The sequence below is a fragment of the Taudactylus pleione genome, unplaced genomic scaffold (assembly GCF_031769625.1).
Source record: "Taudactylus pleione unplaced genomic scaffold, aTauple2 ptg001997l, whole genome shotgun sequence".
Taxonomy (NCBI): Eukaryota; Metazoa; Chordata; class Amphibia; order Anura; family Myobatrachidae; genus Taudactylus; species Taudactylus pleione.
This window is the reverse complement of record NW_028286393.1, coordinates 241,381-266,028: the sequence shown is the minus strand read 5'-3', so window position 1 is coordinate 266,028 and position 24,648 is coordinate 241,381. Positions and strand designations below refer to the sequence as shown.

At 46.9% G+C, this 24,648-nt stretch overlaps 1 protein-coding gene across 1 annotated transcript in view; it reads left to right on the top strand.

Moving 5' to 3' along the window:
• Positions 1-5,729: 5,729 nt before the first annotated feature.
• The window catches only part of RALGPS1 (Ral GEF with PH domain and SH3 binding motif 1), a gene marked incomplete at its 3' end in the record, with an annotated part of 253,237 nt that continues 234,318 nt past the window's right edge, over positions 5,730-24,648 (top strand). Inside the window, exon 1 of the mRNA XM_088465567.1 lies at positions 5,730-5,817. The remainder of the gene's footprint in view (positions 5,818-24,648) is intronic.

The following is a 24,648-nucleotide window of genomic DNA, read 5'->3' as shown; positions in this document are numbered from 1 at the left end:
TGTACATTGACACCCCCCTGCACACTATCACACTGTGTGTATATGGGGCTCAGTGGTTACATTGTATCATTCCCAGTGCAGACACCGTCACACTGTGTGTATATGGGGCTCAGTGGTGACATTGTCGGGTCTAATCAATGACAAAATTGCCCAGAATATTATTGGGCGCGAGTTTTTATTAATCGTGATAATTTATGGCTGCTATTCAGCAATATTTTGGGCAGGGTCAGTGGTTGCGGTAACACGCTGTCCCTGCGATGTCATAGGAGGCAATGTTATCGGGATTCTGCAAACAATCCCTTCTGTTTGTTCCTCTGCGCATCCTCAGTCATGCGCTCGGGAACAGTCTCCGTCCCTGCTCGCTGTGACCTCCGACGGGGTAAGTACAACTCCAGCCTGTCCGAACTGAGTGACATGTGTATACAGGCTTTATACTAGCCTGTATACATGTATACATATGTGCTTTTATATTTAACATTTGCAGTATATATAAATGTGAAATATAATCGCACATAAATATAAATGTAAACAGGCTAGTATAAAGCCTGTATACACGTCACTCAATTTCGGCAGGTTTAAAAGGCTCTAGGTGGACTTACCTGCCGGCGATCCCTGGGAAGCAGGGATGGAGACTGGGTGGGCTTACAAATATATATTGTATATTTCCCAGTGCAAACACCCCACCCCTGCACACTATCACACTGTATGTATGGGGCTCAGTGGTCACATTGCATCTGTCCCAGTGCAGGCACCCTACCTCCAGCACACTATGTCACGGTATGTATGTATGTATACCCCCGCACACTATCACACTGTATGTATGTATGTATGTATGTATACCCCCGCACACTATCACACTGTATGTATGTATGTATGTATACCCCCGCACACTATCACACTGTATGTATGTATGTATGTATACCCCCGCACACTATCACACTGTATGTATGGGGCTCAGTGGTCACATTGCATCTGTCCCAGTGCAGGCACCCTACCTCCAGCACACTATGTCACGGTATGTATGTATGTATGTATGTATGTATGTATGTATGTATACCCCCGCACACTATCACACTGTATGTATGTATGTATGTATGTATGTATACCCCCGCACACTATCACACTGTATGTATGTATGTATGTATACCCCCGCACACTATCACACTGTATGTATGTATACCCCCGCACACTATCACACTGTATGTATGGGACTCAGTGGTCACATTGCATCTGTCCCAGTGCAGGCACCCCACCTCCAGCACACTATGTCACAGTATGTATGTATGTATGTATACCCCCGCACACTATCACACTGTATGTATGTATGTATGTATGTATGTATGTATACCCCTGCACACTATCACACTGTATGTATGTATGTATGTATGTATACCCCTGCACACTATCACACTGTATGTATGTATGTATGTATGTATGTATGTATGTATACCCCCGCACACTATCACACTGTATGTATGGGACTCAGTGGTCACATTGCATCTGTCCCAGTACAGGCACCCCACCTCCAGCACACTATGTCACGGTATGTATGTATGTATGTATGGGGCCAAGTGGTTTAATTGTATCTTATCCGGTGCAGACACTCCCCTCCCCCGGTATGTATGGGGCTCAGTGGTTATATTGTATCATTCACAGTGCAGGCACCCCACCTCCAGCACATTATGACACAGTATGTATGTATGCATAAATGGGGCTCAGTGGTTACATTGTAATAATTTATTCGCAGTGTAGACCCCCCCTGCACACTATCACACTGTATGTATGGGGCTCAGTGGTCACATTGCATCTGTCCCAGTGCAGGCACCCTACCTCCAGCACGCTATGCCACGGTATGAATGTATGTATGTATGTATACCCCCGCACACTATTACACTATATGTATGGGGCACAGTGGTTACATTGTATCTTTCCCAGTGCAGTCACCATCACACTGTGTATATATGGGGCTCAGTGGTTACATTGTATCTTTCCCAGTGCAGACACTATCACACTGTGTGTATATGGGGCTCAGTGGTTACATTGTATCTTTCCCAATGCAGACACTATCACACTGTGTATATATGGGGCTCGGTGGTTACATTGTATCTTTCCCAGCGAAGACACCATCACAATGTGTATATATGGGGCTCAGTGGTTACATTGTATCTTCCCAGTGCAGACACCATCACACTGTGTGTATATGGGGCTCAGTGGTTACATTGTATCTTTCCCAGTGCAGACACCATCACACTGTGTGTATATGGGGCTCAGTGGTTACATTGTATCTTTCCCAGTGCAGACACCATCACACTGTGCGTATATGGGGCTCAGTGGTTACATTGTATCTTTCCCAGTGCAGACACCATCACACTGTGCGTATATGGGGCTCAGTGGTTACATTGTATCTTTCCCAGTGCAGACACCATCACACTGTGCGTATATGGGGCTCAGTGGTTACATTGTATCTTTCCCAGTGCAGACACCATCACACTGTGCGTATATGGGGCTCAGTGGTTACATTGTATCTTTCCCAGTGCAGACACTATCACACTGTGCGTATATGGGGCTCAGTGGTTACATTGTATCTTTCCCAGTGCAGACACTATCACACTGTGCGTATATGGGGCTCAGTGGTTACATTGTATCTTTCCCAGTGCAGACACCATCACACTGTGCGTATATGGGGCTCAGTGGTTACATTGTATCTTTCCCAGTGCAGACACCATCACACTGTGCGTATATGGGGCTCAGTGGTTACATTGTATCTTTCCCAGTGCAGACACTATCACACTGTGCGTATATGGGGCTCAGTGGTTACATTGTATCTTTCCCAGTGCAGACACCATCACACTGTGCGTATATGGGGCTCAGTGGTTACATTGTATCTTTCCCAGTGCAGACACCATCACACTGTGCGTATATGGGGCTCAGTGGTTACATTGTATCTTTCCCAGTGCAGACACCATCACACTGTGCGTATATGGGGCTCAGTGGTTACATTGTATCTTTCCCAGTGCAGACACCATCACACTGTGTGTATATGGGGCTCAGTGGTTACATTGTATCTTTCCCAGTGCAGACACCATCACACTGTGCGTATATGGGGCTCAGTGGTTACATTGTATCTTTCCCAGTGCAGACACCATCACACTGTGCGTATATGGGGCTCAGTGGTTACATTGTATCTTTCCCAGTGCAGACACCATCACACTGTGCGTATATGGGGCTCAGTGGTTACATTGTATCTTTCCCAGTGCAGACACTATCACACTGTGCGTATATGGGGCTCAGTGGTTACATTGTATCTTTCCCAGTGCAGACACTATCACACTGTGCGTATATGGGGCTCAGTGGTTACATTGTATCTTTCCCAGTGCAGACACTATCACACTGTGCGTATATGGGGCTCAGTGGTTACATTGTATCTTTCCCAGTGCAGACACCATCACACTGTGCGTATATGGGGCTCAGTGGTTACATTGTATCTTTCCCAGTGCAGACACCATCACACTGTGCGTATATGGGGCTCAGTGGTTACATTGTATCTTTCCCAGTGCAGACACCATCACACTGTGCGTATATGGGGCTCAGTGGTTACATTGTATCTTTCCCAGTGCAGACACCATCACACTGTGCGTATATGGGGCTCAGTGGTTACATTGTATCTTTCCCAGTGCAGACACCATCACACTGTGCGTATATGGGGCTCAGTGGTTACATTGTATCTTTCCCAGTGCAGACACTATCACACTGTGCGTATATGGGGCTCAGTGGTTACATTGTATCTTTCCCAGTGCAGACACTATCACACTGTGCGTATATGGGGCTCAGTGGTTACATTGTATCTTTCCCAGTGCAGACACCATCACACTGTGCGTATATGGGGCTCAGTGGTTACATTGTATCTTTCCCAGTGCAGACACCATCACACTGTGCGTATATGGGGCTCAGTGGTTACATTGTATCTTTCCCAGTGCAGACACTATCACACTGTGCGTATATGGGGCTCAGTGGTTACATTGTATCTTTCCCAGTGCAGACACCATCACACTGTGTGTATATGGGGCTCAGTGGTTACATTGTATCTTTCCCAGTGCAGACACCATCACACTGTGCGTATATGGGGCTCAGTGGTTACATTGTATCTTTCCCAGTGCAGACACCATCACACTGTACGTATATGGGGCTCAGTGGTTACATTGTATCTTTCCCAGTGCAGACACCATCACACTGTGTGTATATGGGGCTCAGTGGTTACATTGTATCTTTCCCAGTGCAGACACCATCACACTGTGCGTATATGGGGCTCAGTGGTTACATTGTATCTTTCCCAGTGCAGACACCATCACACTGTGCGTATATGGGGCTCAGTGGTTACATTGTATCTTTCCCAGTGCAGACACTATCACACTGTGTGTATATGGGGCTCAGTGGTTACATTGTATCTTTCCCAGTGCAGACACTATCACACTGTGCGTATATGGGGCTCAGTGGTTACATTGTATCTTTCCCAGTGCAGACACTATCACACTGTGCGTATATGGGGCTCAGTGGTTACATTGTATCTTTCCCAGTGCAGACACTATCACACTGTGCGTATATGGGGCTCAGTGGTTACATTGTATCTTTCCCAGTGCAGACACCATCACACTGTGCGTATATGGGGCTCAGTGGTTACATTGTATCTTTCCCAGTGCAGACACCATCACACTGTGCGTATATGGGGCTCAGTGGTTACATTGTATCTTTCCCAGTGCAGACACCATCACACTGTGCGTATATGGGGCTCAGTGGTTACATTGTATCTTTCCCAGTGCAGACACCATCACACTGTGCGTATATGGGGCTCAGTGGTTACATTGTATCTTTCCCAGTGCAGACACCATCACACTGTGCGTATATGGGGCTCAGTGGTTACATTGTATCTTTCCCAGTGCAGACACCATCACACTGTGCGTATATGGGGCTCAGTGGTTACATTGTATCTTTCCCAGTGCAGACACCATCACACTGTGCGTATATGGGGCTCAGTGGTTACATTGTATCTTTCCCAGTGCAGACACCATCACACTGTGCGTATATGGGGCTCAGTGGTTACATTGTATCTTTCCCAGTGCAGACACCATCACACTGTGCGTATATGGGGCTCAGTGGTTACATTGTATCTTTCCCAGTGCAGACACCATCACACTGTGCGTATATGGGGCTCAGTGGTTACATTGTATCTTTCCCAGTGCAGACACTATCACACTGTGTGTATATGGGGCTCAGTGGTTACATTGTATCTTTCCCAGTGCAGACACTATCACACTGTGCGTATATGGGGCTCAGTGGTTACATTGTATCTTTCCCAGTGCAGACACTATCACACTGTGTGTATATGGGGCTCAGTGGTTACATTGTATCTTTCCCAGTGCAGACACCATCACACTGTGCGTATATGGGGCTCAGTGGTTACATTGTATCTTTCCCAGTGCAGACACTATCACACTGTGTGTATATGGGGCTCAGTGGTTACATTGTATCTTTCCCAGTGCAGACACTATCACGCTGGGGGCGAGACACCTGCGCACTGCTCCAGACACAACGATTTGCATAGTCCCGCCTCTCATCCTCTGACTGGCTCACTTTTTGTTGTGCTCTGATAAAGCCGGGTGCTGATTGGCCGGATGCCCTGTCGCCTGCAATTGCACCTGACGCTTCCTGAAATCGGGCTCAATGTGTCGGGACTCGGGACTGCCATGTTCCTGCCGGAGGATTAGCGGCGCATTGGAGGGAGGCCGAGGATTGGAGGCCGCCACTGGGGAGGACAGGGAGGTGAGTGCCGGTTACTGTCATGTATGTAGCCAACCCTGCCACATATATAACCCCCTCCCAGATATACCCCCTCCTACATAAATAACCCCCTCCCAGATATACCCCCTCCTACATAAATAACCCCCTCCCAGATATACCCCCTCCTACATAAATAACCCCCTCCCAGATATACCCCCTCCTACATAAATAACCCCCTCCCAGATATACCCCCTCCTACATAAATAACCCCCTCCCAGATATACCCCCTCCTACATAAATAACCCCCTCCCAGATATACCCCCTCCTACATAAATAACCCCCTCCCAGATATACCCCCTCTTACATATATAACCCCCTCCCAGATATGTCCCATTCCCATACATATACACCCTTCCTCCCATATACCCCCTCCTTCCCAGTCATATACCCCCTCCCAGATATGTCCCCTTCGCATACATATACCCCCTCCTTCCAGACATGACCCCTCCTCCATATGTCCCCTTCCTATATACATATATCTTCCTTCTTACCAGGCATGTACCCTCCCCATACATATACCCCCCTCCCTCCAGACATGTCCCCCACTCCTTCATATGTCCTCTTCCCATACAGATATACTTCCTCCCCCCTCAGAACCCCTCCTATCTTATGTCTCCTCCCATATATACCCCCTGCAGCACTTCCTGCTCTATATCTACCCCTCTCATACATATGTACCCCTCTAACAACATATTCATTTATATATTCCTCCTCTTCTCTCCAATATACCCTGCCCCCCATAATACAACAACTCCATCCTGTATCCCCCCTGTTATACATACAGTATACTGCCCTACATCTCACATCTATATCATCACTCTGTACATGTATATCTCTGTATCTCCTCCTCCTTATACATACAATATACTGCCCTACATCTATATCATCACTCTGTACATGTACAGTCAGGTCCATAAATATTGGGACATTGACAGAATTGTCATATTTTGGCCTCTAGTCACCACCACAATGGCTTTGAAATGAAACAAACAAGATGTGATTTACCTGCAGACTTTCAGAGTTAATTTGAGGGTAATTGCATCCAAATCAGGTGAACGGTGTAGGAATTACAACAGTTTCTATATGTGGCTCCCACTTTTTAAGGGGCCAAAAGTAATGGGACTGTCAACTCAGAAGGTATTGCATGGACAGGTGTGGGCTATTCCCTCGTTATTTCATTATCAATTAAGCAGGTAAAAGGTGTAGAGTAGATTCTAGGTGTGACATTTACATTTGGAATCAGTTGCTGTCGACTCTCAATATGAGATCCAAAGAGCTGTCACCATCAGTGAAGCCATCATTAGGCTGAAACATCAAAACAAACCCATCAGAGAGATAGCAAATACATTAGGTGTGGCCAAATCAACTGTTTGGAACATTCTTAAAAAGAAAGAACGCACCGGAGAGCTCAGCAACACCAAAAGACCCGGAAGACCACGGAAAACAACTGTGGTGGATGACAGAAGAATTATTTCCCCGGTGAAGAAAAACCCCTTCACAACAGTTGGCCAAGTCAAGAACACTCTCCAGGAGGTAGGTGTATATGTGTCAAAGGGCTCTATTTACTACAATCCGCATATTGAATGCGGATTGTAGTGTGATATTACCGAGTGAATTTGCATTGCTAATTCAGGCAATATCACAGGGATTTACTATAAATCCCTTGCAGGGACAGAGCTTGCGATAAAGCTCTGTCCCTGCGGATCCCATCTGCACTCTAGTCGCGGTATGTTCGGGAAAAATACTGTGACTAAGAGCCCGCGCATGGGCCGACCGACCACCCCTACTACCCCCCCACCGATGCTAAGCCCCTCCCCCCGCGATCGCGGACCCCCGCGACCCCCCCCCCCCCCCCCCCTCCCTTCATTACACTTACCTGCATCCTCCTGGCCTCCGGTGATCTTCTCCGGGCTTCCCGATCAGGTGATCTCCCATACTGCACTGGGGCCCGATCACCTGATGACCGGGCAGCAGTGCACTGTGGGTGACCAGCTGACCGGAGAGGAGCCATCACCGGAGGCCCAATCACCGGTCCCTGGAGTCAGGTAAGTAAAAAAAAAAAAAAAAATGTTTAATTTTTTTTTTCTTTTTTTTACAGCAATCAGCTTGCGGTCTGCTTAGACCACATAGCTGATTACTGGTACCGGCTCCCGCCTCTGCTCTCCCCGTTAGAGCAGAGTGGGAGCCCGTAACCGGGGGAGACCCTGGATAACGCCACCTCCAGGTGGCGCTATTATCACAGGGCTTCCCCCGGTATTTTTTTTACAATTTATTTTTAGTAACTGTGGTCGGATCACATTTCCCATTACAATTATGGGAAATGCGATCTGCTTTACTAAAAATAAGTGATACTGGGGATTGGAGTAGAATTTTACTAATTCTACTCCAATTGCCCTGTAATAACTACAGGTGAAACTAAAATAATGTGAAAAGGGTGTGAAAACACCCTTTTTCACTTTATTTTAGTAAAAATAATGTTAATAAATAGAGCCCAAAGTCAACAATCAAGAGAAGACTTCACAAGAGTGAATATAGAGGGTTCACCACAAGATGTAAACCATTGGTGAGCCAAAAAAACAGGAAGACCAGATTAGAGTTTGCCAAACAACATCTAAAAAAGCCATTACAGTTCTGGAACAACATCCTATTGACAGATGAGACAAAGATCAACTTGTACCAGAGTGATGGGAAGAGAAGGAAAGGAACTGCTCATGATCCAAAACATACCACCTCATCAGTGAAGCATGGTGGTGGTAGTGTCATGGCGTGGGCATGTATTTATTGATGATGTGACTGCTGACAAAAGCAGCAGAATGAATTCTGAAGTGAAGGGAAAATGCCCCAAGAACAAGCAGGAACTGAAGACATTTGCAGTAGAGGCCTGGCAGAGCATCACCAGGGATGAAACCCAGCGTCTGGTGATGTCTATGCGTTCCAGACTTCAGGCTGTAATTGCCTGCAAAGGATTTGCAACAAAGTATTAATAAGTGAATGTTAGATTTAGGATTGTTTAGTTTGTCCCATTACTTTTGGCCCCTTAAAAAGTGGGAGGCATATATAGAACCCATTGTAATTCCTACACCGTTCACCTGATTTGGATGTAATTACCCTCAAATTAAATCTGAAAGTCTGCAGGTAAATCACATCTTGTTTGTTTCATTTCAAAGTCATTGTGGTGGTGACTAGAGGCCAAAATATGACAATTCTGTCAATATCCCAATATTTATGCACCTGACTGTATGTGTGTGTGTGTGTGTGTGATATTTATTAGATAGATAGATTAGATAGATAGATAGAGATATCTATCTATCTATCAGTGGCGTAACTAGGGTATTTGGAGCCCAGGGCAAATTTGAAAATTGCGCCCTCCCCCCTATGTGCAGGCACCGTGAAATGTGGGCGTGGCCACTGAAAAATGGGGCGTGTCAACATGACACACCCCTTTCTTGTCACTGGGAACATTTCTTTCCATTTGCACCTTAATGCAGTGCCCCTTATACAGGCCCCCAGTAGTTGTCCCCTATATACAGTGCCCCTTATACAGTGCCCCCAGTAGTTGTCCCCCTTATACAGTGCCCCCAGTAGTTGTCCCCCTTATGCAGTGCCCCCTGTAGTGGTTCTCCCTTTTCAGTGCCCCCTGTGCAGTGTCCCCAGTAGTAGTCCCTCCTATAAAGGGTACAGTATGTAGTTCCCCCAGTAGGAGTCCCCCTTGATGCAGTGCCCCCTGTAGTAGTCCCCAGTAGTGGTCCCCCACGATGCAGTGTCCACAGTAGTATTCCCCCCCCCCCCAGTAGTGGTCCCCTATATACAGTGCCCCTTGTACAGTGCCCCCAGTAGTTGTGCCCCCAGTAGTTGTCCCCCTTATGCAGTGCCCCCTGTAGTGGTTCTCCCTTTTCAGTGCCCCCTGTAGTGAGCCCCTCATGCAGTGCCCCCAGTAGTTGTCCCCCTTATGCAGTGCCCCCTGTAGTGGTTCTCCCTTTTCAGTGCCCCCTGTAGTGAGCCCCTTATAGTGTCCCCAGTAGTAGTCCCTCCTATAAAGGGTACAGTATGTAGTTCCCCCAGTAGGAGTCCCCCTTGATGCAGTGCCCCCTGTAATAGTCCCCTGTAGTGGTCCCCCACGATGCAGTGTCCACAGTAGTATCCCCCCCCCCCAGTAGTGGTCCCCCCCCTGAAGCAGTACCCTCAGTAGTATCCCCCCCCAGTAGTGGTCTCCCCCGCTCGGCAGTGGTGTGTGTGTGTGTGTGTTGAGTCACTCTCATTGGCTGCTGATTAACACACACATCAACGGCAGTGCTGGCGGCGATGTGTGTGTTAAGCACAGTCTTAGCCCACCTGCCACCCTCCTCCTGGCGCTATTGGGCAAGCGCTCAGGGGGAGGGAAGGGGCTCAGCTGTGCAGCACAGGACCGGCGCTGGAAGCCTAATGCCGGTCCTGTGTAAATGTGTAGCGCTGACCGCACTCACTGCAGTCGGCGCTATACTGGCTAACTAGGGCGGGCCGGTACCGTGGCCGGCGGCGCTGCCGGTCCCAGGACACGTACCCCGCTTGCCCTGCCCTAGTTACGCCACTGATAAATATATATATTTCTCATCCAATATAACCCCCTCCCACTGATGTGCACCTCTGCAATCTCTATTCTTCAACACCTTTTCTAGTCACTCCTGTCCTGTACTTTTCTTACACGTGTCACTATAATCTCCTCTGATGAATGTAAATCCTGCCATCCCCTCTTCTGCTCCCTTATACAATCTCCTATACCTTTAGCATCCACTTACTGTGTGTCCTACAGGGACTTGCAGTCAGGGGAGGCAGAACCACACTCCCTGCCCCGTCGCACTCCAAAATTTTAATATAAAAACTATGTATATATACATGCGTGCCCCCCCCCCCCCCAGCCATTGATCTCACCGCACGTCACTGGTGTCCTAAATACTTCCCTATCTCTGTTTAGTACATGCATCATATCTGACCATATACATTCCTGCACCCCCTTATAATGAAAGCATGTGTGGAGCAATATGAGATGTCTTTCTAGTCCCTGTATATCTGCTCTCTTTCTCTCTCTCTTTCTCTTTCTCTTTCTCTTTCTCTTTGTGTCCTTATTCCATATATCTGCTGCCATATCCAAGCATGTCAATTATGTTCCTGACCCCACCCCCCCGCCCCAAATTATAGGGTGTATATGGGAACACTGTATATAGCACCACTATTTAGAACCCCATTAAGTGGTCCCATATAACGATTGTTATAAAGTGGCATAGGGGATCACAGCACAGTGTATTGCATCCTAAAGCATTACATACACGTACATCTATTGCCCCTCCATACATCCAATCCCTACTCCCCCGTTATTGTGTTATTTCCTTACACCATAGGGATTAGAATGAGGGTGTACTTGGGTCCCAGTATGGCGGATGTCAGATTTATATTATTGACTGAAAGTATTGTTTACAACAAGTGCGCCGCTTATGCATTCATACCTGCAGACTGGATTTGTGATGGCACCAAGGTGCGTCCAGGTGGGAAAGGGGGCGTGGTCTATGGGAAAAGGGTGTGGTATATTTTGTATTGGATTTCCCATTGGGACTCCTGGCACTTTGCTGTTCCCTTTAATGCCTCGGCGGTGTGTAGGTGAGGAGCCCTGTAAGCGTGACTACATATCAATCCTCAAACTGTGGGAGCGTCGCACGTACACTACAATTCGCCGTGTTTGCTGGTCAGGCCGTGCTGGACAGGCTGTGTTTGTTCAGAAACAGCTACGTGTATGGTTAAAAGGATGGATGACGTCTAAATGATTAAATGAGTGCTAAAAAAATGTAACACGTAACAAAGTCGTGTCTAAAGTTTTACTTTCCCCAGGTCTGGACTAATGAAAGCAGCTTAGGGGCAGATTTGCTAAAACTTCCCTGAAGGAATAGTATAGTTGTCGTACATATCATCTGATACGGTAATAGGCACACCGTAACGCTACCTTGTAACCTTCCGAAGGACCTCAGTAATGAGATACAAATTTTAATCAAAGGGGCGAATTCAATTAGAAGCGAGGGAACGTAACTCCAGGGATGAGTGCCAAGAGATTTCTAATTTCCCGCACTGTAAAACTGCGACTAGAGAAATCCGTGCTAACTAATGCCTCGGGTCTAATCCCGGTGTTACCACGTGCGGTAATGGCATCGTGCTTGACAATTCAGGGCCGTATTCAATTAACGGCGATAATATCGCCCAATTTTATCTCACCTGCGATAATTTAGCGCTCTTTTATAGTGAGAAACAGGTGAAAAGTTTTTTTTTTTTCTCCGACCTGGGGTGGGACGTACTAAGCTTGCGGTGACCATTCTGCCAGTCACCGCGACCTTAGGGTTCTGAAAGAAATCACCACTTTTTTTAGGCAAAAATAGAGATTTTGGCAAATTTTTTTATTTTTTTGTCTGAGATGGAGAAAACTTTTTCTCCTGTTTCTCACTATAAAAGTGTGATATAATCGACCGATTATTATCATCGCTGATTGAATACGTCGATAAAGGCAGTTTACCGTAACTAAGCCCCTCGTATAGGCGCGCTGTAAACTGCATGTGCTGGACGTGAGGCAGTCCATTGAATAGCTCTGGGCACACTTTGTGGTAGCTACATTGTCGCACTTCTAAATTATTTCCCCCCTATGAGACAGAGACCCCTATCTATGATAACATCATCAGCCATATTACACAAGTGTCTGGCGCTATAACAAACAATCTGACAATAAAGCCAGAATGAGCCGGAGGGTGGACATGGAGGTCTGAGCGCCGTCTGTCCATTGCTGGTCTAATCAGATTCTTCCCTTTTATGTAGTGCACTGTCGGAAATGATAGCTGGATTGTGATTGGTTGCTATGGGTAACGCTTCCCCTTTTTCCTTCTACTGGGTAAATGATTGTGATTGGTTGCTATGGGCAGCACTTCTGCTTTTCCTTGTACAGGTTGAATGATAGCTGGATTTTGATTGGTTGCTATGGGTAACACTTCCCCTTTTCCTTCTACTGGGTAAATAATAGCTGGATCATTGGTTGCTATGGGCAACACATTCCCCCCCCCTTTCCGTCTACTGGGTAAATGAAAGCTGGATTGTGATTGGTTGCTATTGGCAACATTTCCCGCTTTCCTGCTACTGGGTAAATGGTTGTGATTGGTTGCTATGGGCAACACTTCTTTTCCTTCTAAAGGGTGAATGATAGCTGGATTATGATTGGTTGCTATGGGCAACGCTTCCCCTTTACCTTCTACTGGGTAAATGATTGTGATTGGTTGCTATGGGCAGCACTTCTGCTTTTCCTTCTACAGGGTGAATGATAGCTGGATTATGATTGGTTGCTATGGGTAACACTTCTGCTTTTCCCGTACTGGGTGAATGATAGCTGGACTATGGTTGGTTGCTATGGGCAACACTTCTGCTTTTCCATCTACTTGGTAAATAATAGCTGATTTGAATTCATAGCAATGGCTGAGAGTTCTGCAGATCACTGATTTAGTTATATGATATTTTTCTTGTAAGGTTCTAATTACTGTTTGATTCCCGGCCATAGCTGTCAGTCATCATGCATTATACCATTTTTTAGCATACGCCCTCCAGTGTCGGCATGAAGCGCCGACACTGGAAGGCTAAGTGCTGTCATACCTGGTACTACCTACCTGGGAAGCCAATGCACCAGTGTGACCGTACACTTACATAGCCAGTGACCTAATACAATTAATTAGGACTGATTACTATTTAGTATTGTATATGTGTATTTATAATGTGCAGATAGACAATGGGTTTATGGTCTCGCAGTTGCCTGGGCAACGTGTAGTATCAGGTTTTGCTGTGGCAGAGACCCCGGGTAACTGGTATTTTAGTTTCTCAAACACTCTGCACAACCTGAGCGCAGAGAAAATATTATAACGTACAAAATCACTTATGTAAACTATCGCCTTCGTCTTCTGCGTCGTCAGGTCGTGGTGTCGGGTTTATCCCTTGTTTGTGTGTTTTATAGTTTTCATTCAGTTTCACCTGAGTCCTAGCTTCTCTCTCCACTAGCCCGAGCTTTGTTATGTCAGGAATGTGCCCTTTCCTCCGAGACTGGAGATATAATGTGTCAGTAAGTGTAATAGGCCCCAGCAATGGGATGGACGTGTATATATCTGCCACTCAGCCGCTTGCCAGCTAAATGGGGTTTCATCTTATCACTCCTACTGCCAGCTCAGCCAAATCAACCACTTGCCGACTGCATCTGCCAGCTTTGCACCAACATGGTGCTGCCAGCTATGCCTACCAGGCTTCTCCTCTGTCTGCTAGAACTACTGCACCTTGTTGCTGGTTGTGTGGAGTAAATTCCCCTGACCCCTTATTTTGGGTCAGGACTGCAGTGTAAAGAGCTGTAGCTGGGCACTGGGCTCATCAGGTGAACAATCTGCTCTGCCCTCCCGGGGAAATCTGGGTACAACAGCCTGCGCCCATTCCCTGCACACAGGATGGCAGAGCGGTACCTTGTGATGCTCAAAACAGCCTCTTCGGCCACCAGGCTAATGAAGGGTCTCAGTGGCGAGTTGTGTTCGACTTTGCATGAGGCCCATTTTCTGTACATATATTTGACTTTGTCACAGTGGAAACCTGTATTGAATATGGCGTATGTCTGCTTTTGTTATCAGAGGGGAACTTGCCGTGTGGCAGAAGACCGTTCTTTGCTTTTAGTGTGTGCGATAATGAATAATTGCAGAGAGGATCATAGGAGTGGCTAGGGAGGGCAGTAACACCAGGGGTGGTTAGTAATGGATATGGAATAATAGTATATGTATAGAAGTCAGTGACTTCTAATATCTGATAGCGCCTTATAAATAACCCATACCTAATGGGGTGATGTTGCCTTTACTAGTTGTAGAACTATATACCCATCTGCCTTACATTTCACCTGCAAACAAAAATGGCAGCTGCTCAATCAATCTAGCAGTACTAATCAGGTGCATGAAAGGGAGGGGTCATACTAAGTAGAAAAAGGAGGGGGATTTAACCCCCTATTGTACCTCAGCACACTGAATAGTACCTGCAACAATATATGAAGACTATAGGGTAATAGAAATCAGAGATATTAGTTGCATGCATTTTGCAAATACATGGGAAGCTGCTAGGCCACGTCACTGCTTCTCTGTCACTAGCAGCCCCTAACACTAAGAGGTTCACGTCCGGGGCGCAGTGCACCCCGAAACACGTCCGTCCCAGGACATCACACGAAAAATGGAAAAAGAGTGACAGTGTAGTGTAAAGTATAGATGTGTAAGACTAATAAGTGTTGAAAAAAGGGGTTAAAATATTTGTGAAATATTACATGAAAAAAATACAAACCTAATATGCGCTGTGAAAAGTAACTGTGTGTATTAAGTGGGGATGTCCTGCATGCAACCAATATCTCTGAATTTCTATGACCATATAGTCTTCATATATTGTTGCAAGTATTATTCAGTGTGCTGAGGAACACTAGGGGGTTAAACGACCCCCCCCCCCCCCCTCTTTTTTTTTTTTTTTTTTTTTTTAACATGTCACCTGCCATGACGTGACCTGGTTTGCCATTGATGGACATCAGACCGTGGCCCTTCGAGCCTGCGATCTCCAGCACCTTCCGGCTTTGTCAGATTTGCCTGTAACACGTGTATAAAAGGGAGGCAGTTGAAATCCTGGCTGTTGGACTGCTGGTGCTCAGAATGCCAGCACAACCAGCATCCTAATGGTAAATGTTGGGGTTAGGGCTAGGCACTGGGGGGGGGGGGGAGGGTTAGGGCTAGGCACTGGGGGGGGGAGGGTTAGGGCTAGGCACTGGGGGGGGGAGAAAGAGGGTTAGGGCTAGGCACTGGGGTGTGTGTGAGAGGGTTAGGGCTAGGCACGGGGAGGGGAGGGTTAGGGCTAGGCACTGGGGGTGGGTAGGAGGGTTAGGGCTAGGCACTGGGGGTGGGTAGGAGGGTTAGGGCTAGGCACTAGGGGGGGTGTGTGAGAGGGTTAGGGCTAGGCACTGGGGGGGTGGGAGGGTTAGGGCTAGGCACTGGGGGGGGGGGGAAGAGGGTTAGGGCTAGGCACTGGGGGGGGGGGAAGAGGGTTAGGGCTAGGCACTGGGGGGGGGTGGGAGGGTTAGGGCTAGGCACTTGGGGGGGGGGGGGGGGGGGGGAGGGTTAGGGCTAGGCACAGGGCGAGGGGGATGGGCACGAGGGAGGGGAAGGGTTAGGTTTAGGGTAAGGGGTAGGATATTTACAGACAGGTGTCTATCTTATCCCTGTTGGGATGGCGGCATTGGTTTCCTGACTCCCGTCATCCCAAACCCCACCCGTATTATTACAGATCTGTGCCTCTTCTATGAGTAAATGTATTTTCTGGTCTACGTTCAGAATGTCCACAATGACACCATCAGCCGGTCACGTAGGGGCTTGTTCAGAGCAGTCGCTGTTTTTGCAGCGGCGATTAGCGGCATGCCTCTGAGTCACTGTAGTCGTTTGCAGCGAGCATTTATTTATGATGTGAGTGACGGTCAGGGAGCGTTTGGGGGAGGTAATGGGGATTATTGGCTAAAACCACAGGCGTGTTGCGACCGTTTCGGAGGTGTCACATCCTGGTACTCTGTTTCCGTATTCCATAATATGACTTCGGCGTCTCAGTACCCGCGACCATTCTCTGCGACCACAGAGTTACCCAGGACCGCAAACACCTGTGATCAATGCCGCGTCTTTGTATGTAGGTGCTGGATTTGCAAAGACTCCTGTGGGTGTCTCTATACATATCTCGGTGTCTGCGCCATTTGCTTATTTTCGTACAGCAGCTACGATGCCATTATCGCCACAGTGTCAACATTGTAAATGTTGACAGACTTAAAACCTTTGGCCAACATGTTGACTGTTGACATTTGACTTGTCTACCTCCTGTCCATGTCGACATGTTGTACAACACCACCTTACTGTGATTAAGGGTAGTGTGCGGCCCCTGAAGTGCGTCCGGTTGTCAGTCGCTGTCGGTCTCTCCGTAGTTCCTATCGGTCTCATAGACTTGTCAGGCGCCTGTATTCCTTTATGCTCAAATTCAAATCCGTCTTTGTTTGTATTTTTTTGGAAAAGTTTTGTAGTATGATAAAGGTGTCCACCTGCGGGGCCCGGAGCCGGTCGTAGGCCAGGGTGCCTCTCTCCCGTGGGCGCAGCGGTTCGGTCTGACTGGCATATTGTCCCTTCCCTGAGAACATTTTCTTGGCCAAAATTTAAAAGCCAGAACTTCATCTGTGCTGAAAGGAATGAACAATACGGCATTGACCGGCGCCAGAGGGAGCCATTGTTACCTGCCCTTCACCCGTAATATTTTACTTTCAGCTGACTTAATGCTGCTCCCGGGATGCACTTACAGCTGGACAAAGAGCAGTTTTCTTAGCAGATTAGGGAAGGATTAATTGGGCGCAGGTATGTACAGGTGGGCAGGATGGCGGGCGGCCAGCCTCTGTTCATGAAGTGTTTTATTTATGTTTATATAGTACACTGGCTTATCTAATGCGTTCCACGTCTTTCACTACTGATGCCCCAATATGTCATGGTATGACGGAGGTCTCCTCCTACAGGTGACGCATTTATTGGTTGGCAACTTTTACAAAACAATATTTCATGTTATTTTCGGGTTCCTTCCGTTGCTGTTTATGTATCGTTGGCATAATTCAACAGGGCTTTGTAAGTGGGACCAAAACACAGCAAAAAGACTTTTCTGGGTTTAGGGATATAGGTTATTGATACATGAGGGTAAGTGGCACATCTGGGTCCTGCCAGAATGGAGGAAAGTATGACCCACTCCTGCAGCAGTGATGGTCTGGGGCTCAGAGGGCTGTAAGTTTAATAGAACTGGGTACTAGGACCCCCCAGGGACGCTTGCTGTGACGTTCAGGGTCATCCTGGTTATAGCAGTATCCTGGGAATTTCCACTGCCATGCATCACAGTAGGATAACAGTGTAAAAGAAGGAATGGGGGGCACAAACACTGGTGGCATCTGCTGGCACCAAAACATAATCGCTGACTCCAGGGGCCCCCCCGAGTGCCCTGACTGGACTGGCCCACCTTGTGTGCGTGACTGTGTGCGGGGGCTGCAGAGGCAGTTTGGGCACCATAGCAGCCGCACCCCTTGTTCCCGTGTGCAGGCTATTAGCTCTACATGAAAAAGGCGACAATGTTTACACTCCAACGCTGTTATTCACTTGAATCTATACTGACTCCCGCGCTTTCATAAAAGAGGCAAACATACTCTTATTTACTATTGTTATGTCCTAGTACTCATTGTAAAGCTTTGCTTTCGGTTCTCCTGTATTTATCATTCTCTGTCATGTATTATTCAATAAAAATAATAAAAATAAAAAAAAGGTAGACAATGTCTAGATAGACACCAGATGTAGACACTAAAGGTCGACATGAAAGAAGATTCACATGGTTAAAAGATTGACATGAAAATGGTCGACACACAAATGGTCAACATTTTTTATTTTTTTTTTTCGAGTTGGGCACTTACCGGAGGGTTATGGTTAGACACTTACTCCCAAGGTTTTGGTTAGGCACCAGGAGGAAGGGTTATAGTTAGGCACTTACCAGAGGTTTAGGCACTAGAAGGTACGGTTAGGGTCAGGCACATACCCTGGCGGTTAGGGTTAGGCACCAAGGGGAGGGTTAGGGGGAAGAGTAAGGTTAGAAAAAAAAAAACATGGGTCGACCATTTTCATGTCGACCATGGGGCTATAGGAGAGGACAATGGGCCTCATTCTCTATGGATCGCTATTCTGCGTATACGCACACAGCGCAGTTGCTAATATCAGCGGATATATGTAAATGTGTGTATTCACATTGCGATCACAGCCTGACATAAGGACGCCCACTTCCCCTTACACTGGGGGAACATGGCGAAATCATCATTAACATCGGTCCCATACGCACAGGTAAGGCAGGGTCAGACCTCACTCAGGAATTGCTTACTTCAGCGCAAGCTATGAGGCCTCAGACTGCGTATGGTGTAACAGTGGATAATTTATGCATACCCCTGCAACGCCGTCCCAACGCACTAGCACGCCTGCATTCGCCGGACCACCACCCGCAAACGGCACTTCCTATCAGTCACTCTGCCATAGGTCTGCGTATCCTCTGTGATTGCAGTACTGAGCACAGCGCCCAGTTCGTACATGCGCACTGCGATGCATATGCAGTAAGCAACAATCGTCCGATGCGTGTGTATAAGCAACTGCGTTCCTTGATGAATGAGGCCCAATGTAAACAAAGGCTGCAAGTGTACTTCACGGTCCAGCCTTCAGCCCAGGCAATGCCGGGGATCCCAGCTAGTTTCCTACATTACGCAAGTGTATTATAATGAGCGGAGTACCGTGTTATTCTGAGCACTGATGGATTATAATGTGACTAAGGTGTACCTGTATCACACACACAGTACAGAGTACACCAGCAGCAGCGCCTCCGTACTTACCCGGGAGGTAACTAGGAGCCCGTATAACACAAGGCTGCACTCTGACACATCACGCTCCCTTTATTATGGGCTCTCGGTGCCAAGTGATCTTCACACCGTTCCCATCTATGCAGATTAGCTGAAAGTCCTCATTAAGGTTCCAGCAGAAATATGGCTCAAACAATATTACGATTCCACAGCGTCTGTTACTTCCCAGGGCAGAAATTGGTAAGTTTATATTGTCAAGTAAACTTTTTTGGGGATTTTTAGAACATACAGATATTTTGGAGACCTTGAAGGGGAGCAAATTTTCAATGCGCAGAAAGTTTTTTTTTTTTTTTTTTTTTTTTTTTTTTTATTGTTTTTTCTGAGCCGGGAGGGAGACGTGTCCTATCTTATCCCAGTGCAAAAAAATTAGGCTGGCCGGTACCCGTGCGCTACCAGCAATTCAGCCGCTGCTTTCCCTGCATGCAAAACTAATATTGCATTAGTGCCTCTAATCTGAGGGCCTGTGGCTGCATTCTGCTACCAGACACCAGATAGGTAACATTGTCAGAAAGCTGCTCCAGTATTACATTACCTATATTTGTATTATAGTGACGTGACAGTAAAATATATATATATATATATATATATATATATATATATATAATTCTCTCTATCTATTGGTACTAACATAAGAAGTGAATTGCAATGTAAAGGAATAGAACATGGACATCTAAAACTGGTGCAAATATATCTGCTTTCAGTTTCTAAACGCTACCCAATTACCTGTCTAGGCTGGCACTGACAGGGCGGCGGCCCCTCATAGGCTGGCACTGACAGGGCGGCGGCCCCTCATAGGCTGGCACTGACAGGGCGGCGGCCCCTCATAGGCTGGCACTGACGGGGCCGGGGCCCCTCATAGGCTGACACTGACGGGGCCGCGGTATATTGCAGACATTGTATATACAGATCTTCTCTAATGATGCCCGTTGGGAATTATTGATTTCACAGCAACATTCTGCTGTCTGGAATAAACTGGAAATTTTTATTTCTATCATAATAATTCCGCCACTAATGCCGTCATTTTATTATTGCCATTATTTACCCATTGTTATTACATAAGGAACTGTTGTGCTTGACCAAAATATTATTATTTTACTATTTCATCCCTATGGTACTAACCCACAAATTAAGCTCTGCCTGTGTTAATACGGCTGCTACCGGCTGTCCCGCTGTGTACTATCTCTCTGCCGGCTGTTATTACACCGGCTGCTGTATCCTGTCAGTCTCTCTGTATAATCAGAGTATTGCACAGATGAGTTGTCTGTGAGTGTGAGTGTGCATGCCAAGAATCCAGGCAGCTGTTTGGCAGAATCGTCCGGCTGTCTGGTATTGCACATCAATAATTCACCGGCCACAGGAACAAATGGTCCCTTAGGTCTGCTAGACGGTGATGGCTCCAGGAGAGGTGTGCAGTATTTAACCTATGCGTGCACTTGGTGCGGCTTTCATCACACTGTACCCTGTAACAGGTCTGCGTGTCACATTAGCATGTATGCCATAACCAGAGCTCGTCCGCTTGTCACATGACTTGCACTAATCAGTGATGCTCCATTCCGGGCGCATATCGTATCCTGACTGTTTAGTTGGATCGGTACAAAAAATTAATGTAATTTCTGGAATGTCGGGTGGCTTAAAAAATTTAGAGGAAAAGACAGGTTTGCAAAGGGGTCTTTTTTTTTTTTTTTTTTTTTGGTTGATCGTGAATAGCGAACGTTAGACTAATGGTGCGTACACACGGGACGATTAAAATGCACGATATTGATCATATCGTTATCGTTCATATTGTGCATTTTTTTGGTCCCTTTCAATCCACCAACGACCTGCGATGCGCGGGCACAAATGGATGATAACTATATCGTCCATCGGCCATGCATGCAGGCCACCCTGGGCTATATCCACCAGGTTACTATAGAGGGTCGTTGGCCATCGGTGGTGTGCTGGATGATCGATATAGAACACATGTGTACGCACCATTATGGTTTGATTTATATATAAATAAAAAAAATAATTATTTAAATAGAGGATCTTTTTCTTTAGACACTAACGCAGGCCCCAAATGTAGATCTGCAATTTCCAACTGTGGGTCTGCTAACAATTTACCCGGAATCGGATGTAATCTATTTTTGTGGCGGAGGAGGTTAGAGAGATGTGCGGCCCATTAGAGGCTAGAGTGATGTGCGGCCCATTAGAGGCTAGAGTGATGTGCGGCCCATTAGAGGCTAGAGTGATGTGCGGCCCATTAGAGGCTAGAGTGATGTGCGGCCCATTAGAGGCTAGAGTGATGTGCGGCCCATTAGAGGCTAGAGTGATGTGCGGCCCATTAGAGGCTAGAGTGATGTGCGGCCCATTAGAGGCTAGAGTGATGTGCGGCCCATTAGAGGCTAGAGTGATGTGCGGCCCATTAGAGGCTAGAGTGATGTGCGGCCCATTAGAGGCTAGAGTGATGTGCGGCCCATTAGAGGCTAGAGTGATGTGCGGCCCATTAGAGGCTAGAGTGATGTGCGGCCCATTAGAGGCTAGAGTGATGTGCGGCCCATTAGAGGCTAGAGTGATGTGCGGCCCATTAGAGGCTAGAGGGCTGTGCGGCCCATTAGAGGCTAGAGGGCTGTGCGGCCCATTAGAGGCTAGAGGGCTGTGGGGCCCATTAGAGGTTAGAGGGCTGTGGGGCCCATTAGAGGTTAGAGGGCTGTGGGGCCCATTAGAGGTTAGAGGGCTGTGGGGCCCATTAGAGGTTAGAGGGCTGTGGGGCCCATTAGAGGTTAGAGGGCTGTGGGGCCCATTAGAGGTTAGAGGGCTGTGGGGCCCATTAGAGGTTAGAGGGCTGTGGGGCCCATTAGAGGTTAGAGGGCTGTGGGGCCCATTAGAGGTTAGAGGGCTGTGGGGCCCATTAGAGGTTAGAGGGCTGTGGGGCCCATTAGAGGTTAGAGGGCTGTGGGGCCCATTAGAGGTTAGAGGGCTGTGGGGCCCATTAGAGGTTAGAGGGCTGTGGGGCCCATTAGAGGTTAGAGGGCTGTGGGGCCCGTTAGAGGGCTGTGGGGCCCGTTAGAGGGCTGTGGGGCCCGTTAGAGGGCTGTGGGGCCCGTTAGAGGGCTGTGGGGCCCGTTAGAGGGCTGTGGGGCCCGTTAGAGGGCTGTGGGGCCCGTTAGAGGGCTGTGGGGCCCATTAGAGGTTAGAGAGATGTGGGGCCCATTAGAGGGCTGTGGGGCCCATTAGAGGGCTGTGGGGCCCATTAGAGGGCTGTGGGGCCCATTCGAGGTTAGAGAGATGTGGGGCCCATTCGAGGTTAGAGGGATGTGGGGCGCATTAGAGGTTAGAGAGATGTGGGGCCCGTTAGAGGGACGTGCGGCCCGTTAGAGGGATGTGGGGCCCATTAGAGGTTAGAGGGACGTGCGGCCCGTTAGAGGGACGTGCGGCCCATTAGAGGTTAGAGAGATGTGGGGCCCGTTAGAGGGATGTGGGGCCCATTAGAAGTTAGAGAGATGTGTTTTTGTTTTTTGGCCCTTGAGGCGTATCTGGTTGCCAATCGGTGCTTAAGTAACACACTAAAGAAACAACCCTGGCGGACTAGCGGCCTGTTACAGCAGGGGATGCAGGGAAGCTTTCTGCGCAGATTCCCGATGCTTGAGACTCTGCCCATGTGGCGGGACCCATACTGCCCATGTGGTGGGACCCTGTGCTGCCCATGTGGCAGACCCATACCGCTAATAATGCACACATGTTTACCATGCAAGCACAAAGGGCTGACTAACTCCGTATTTCATGTACGCCGTTGGAAAAGTGATATAACGCTGCACTTTGGGAGAGATGAGCGTGACTGTGTGTATAAAGCCAGCCCCTCAGCCCCAGAACCTGTGTAATGTAAGAGTGTCCCGGTTTTATGGGATTGTGTGACCGTGTGTTCCCTGACAATGTTCAAACCTAGGCAAAAACCTAGTCGTAGTCAAACTAAATCACCCGCCACATTTAGTTGAGCTAGGTACAAAACTCTGGCTGAGCATGAAGGACACACACCCAGATTTGCCGTATATTATTGTTACCGCCAATAGCAAAGTCTTTCTGTTTCGTATACATATGTCATTAATATTGCCAAGTAGCTGGTACCATGTGCAATGGGTAACACTGAGCATGGGCAGAGTTATGTCTGTGTATATCACTCTCTTCCAGTTGGGTTAGTGCAGTCCGTCTGTGATATTATGAGTGATGCTCCGTGCAGTCACAGTCCCCATGCTAGGAGGATAATGAGAAAAGCTCTTAATTACACAGCGGAAATCCCTTCTGCGTTCACTTGGCAGGAACATGACAATTTCCTAGATAAACTTTGTTAGCAAAGCGATGGTTTATTTAAACCAAAATAATTACTTTCCTATATTATCCTGCAATTATACACCTGCTACTGCCACCTGAGTGATGGGAACGTTTGTGTGTATGTCTGTATGGAGCAGTGATTGTGCTGCTGTTATATACTGTTTGTGCTGCTAATATTATATACTGCATGTTATTGTTACTATATGTCACTTATGTGCTGCTGATATTATATACTGCATGTTATTGTTACTATATGTCACTTATGTGCTGCTGATATTATATACTGCATGTTATTGTTACTATATGTCACTTATGTGCTGCTGATATTATATACTGCATGTTATTGTTACTATATGTCACTTATGTGCTGCTGATATTATATACTGCATGTTATTGTTACTATATGTCACTTATGTGCTGCTGATATTATATACTGCATGTTATTGTTACTATATGTCACTTATGTGCTGCTGATATTATATACTGCATGTTATTGTTACTATATGTCACTTTTACGTTATGTACTGCTGATATATGCTGTATGTTATTGCATGTGTGACTGTTCTATACTGCATGTTATAGTTATCCTATTTCACTTATTGCTGATGTATGCTGTATATTACTGTATTTTATGTATGCATGTGCTGCTGTGATATACTGTACTATATGCTATTGCACATGCAGCTGCTATGTACTGCATGTTATTGTTACTGTTTCACTTATTGCATGTGTCCTGTTATCATATACTGCATTTTATTGTTACTATATTTCACTTCATGTGTATTGCTGTTATATACTGTTATTGCATGTTATGCTTTTATTGTATACTGTTATTGCATGTGCTTTTGTTATACTGTTATTGCATGTGCTGTTGCGGTTATATATTGTGTTAAAGCATGTGCTGTTATATATTGTGTTATTGCGTGTGCTGCTGCTATTATATACTGTTATTATATACTGTATGTTATTGGCTGCTTCTGTTATTATATACTGTTTGTTAT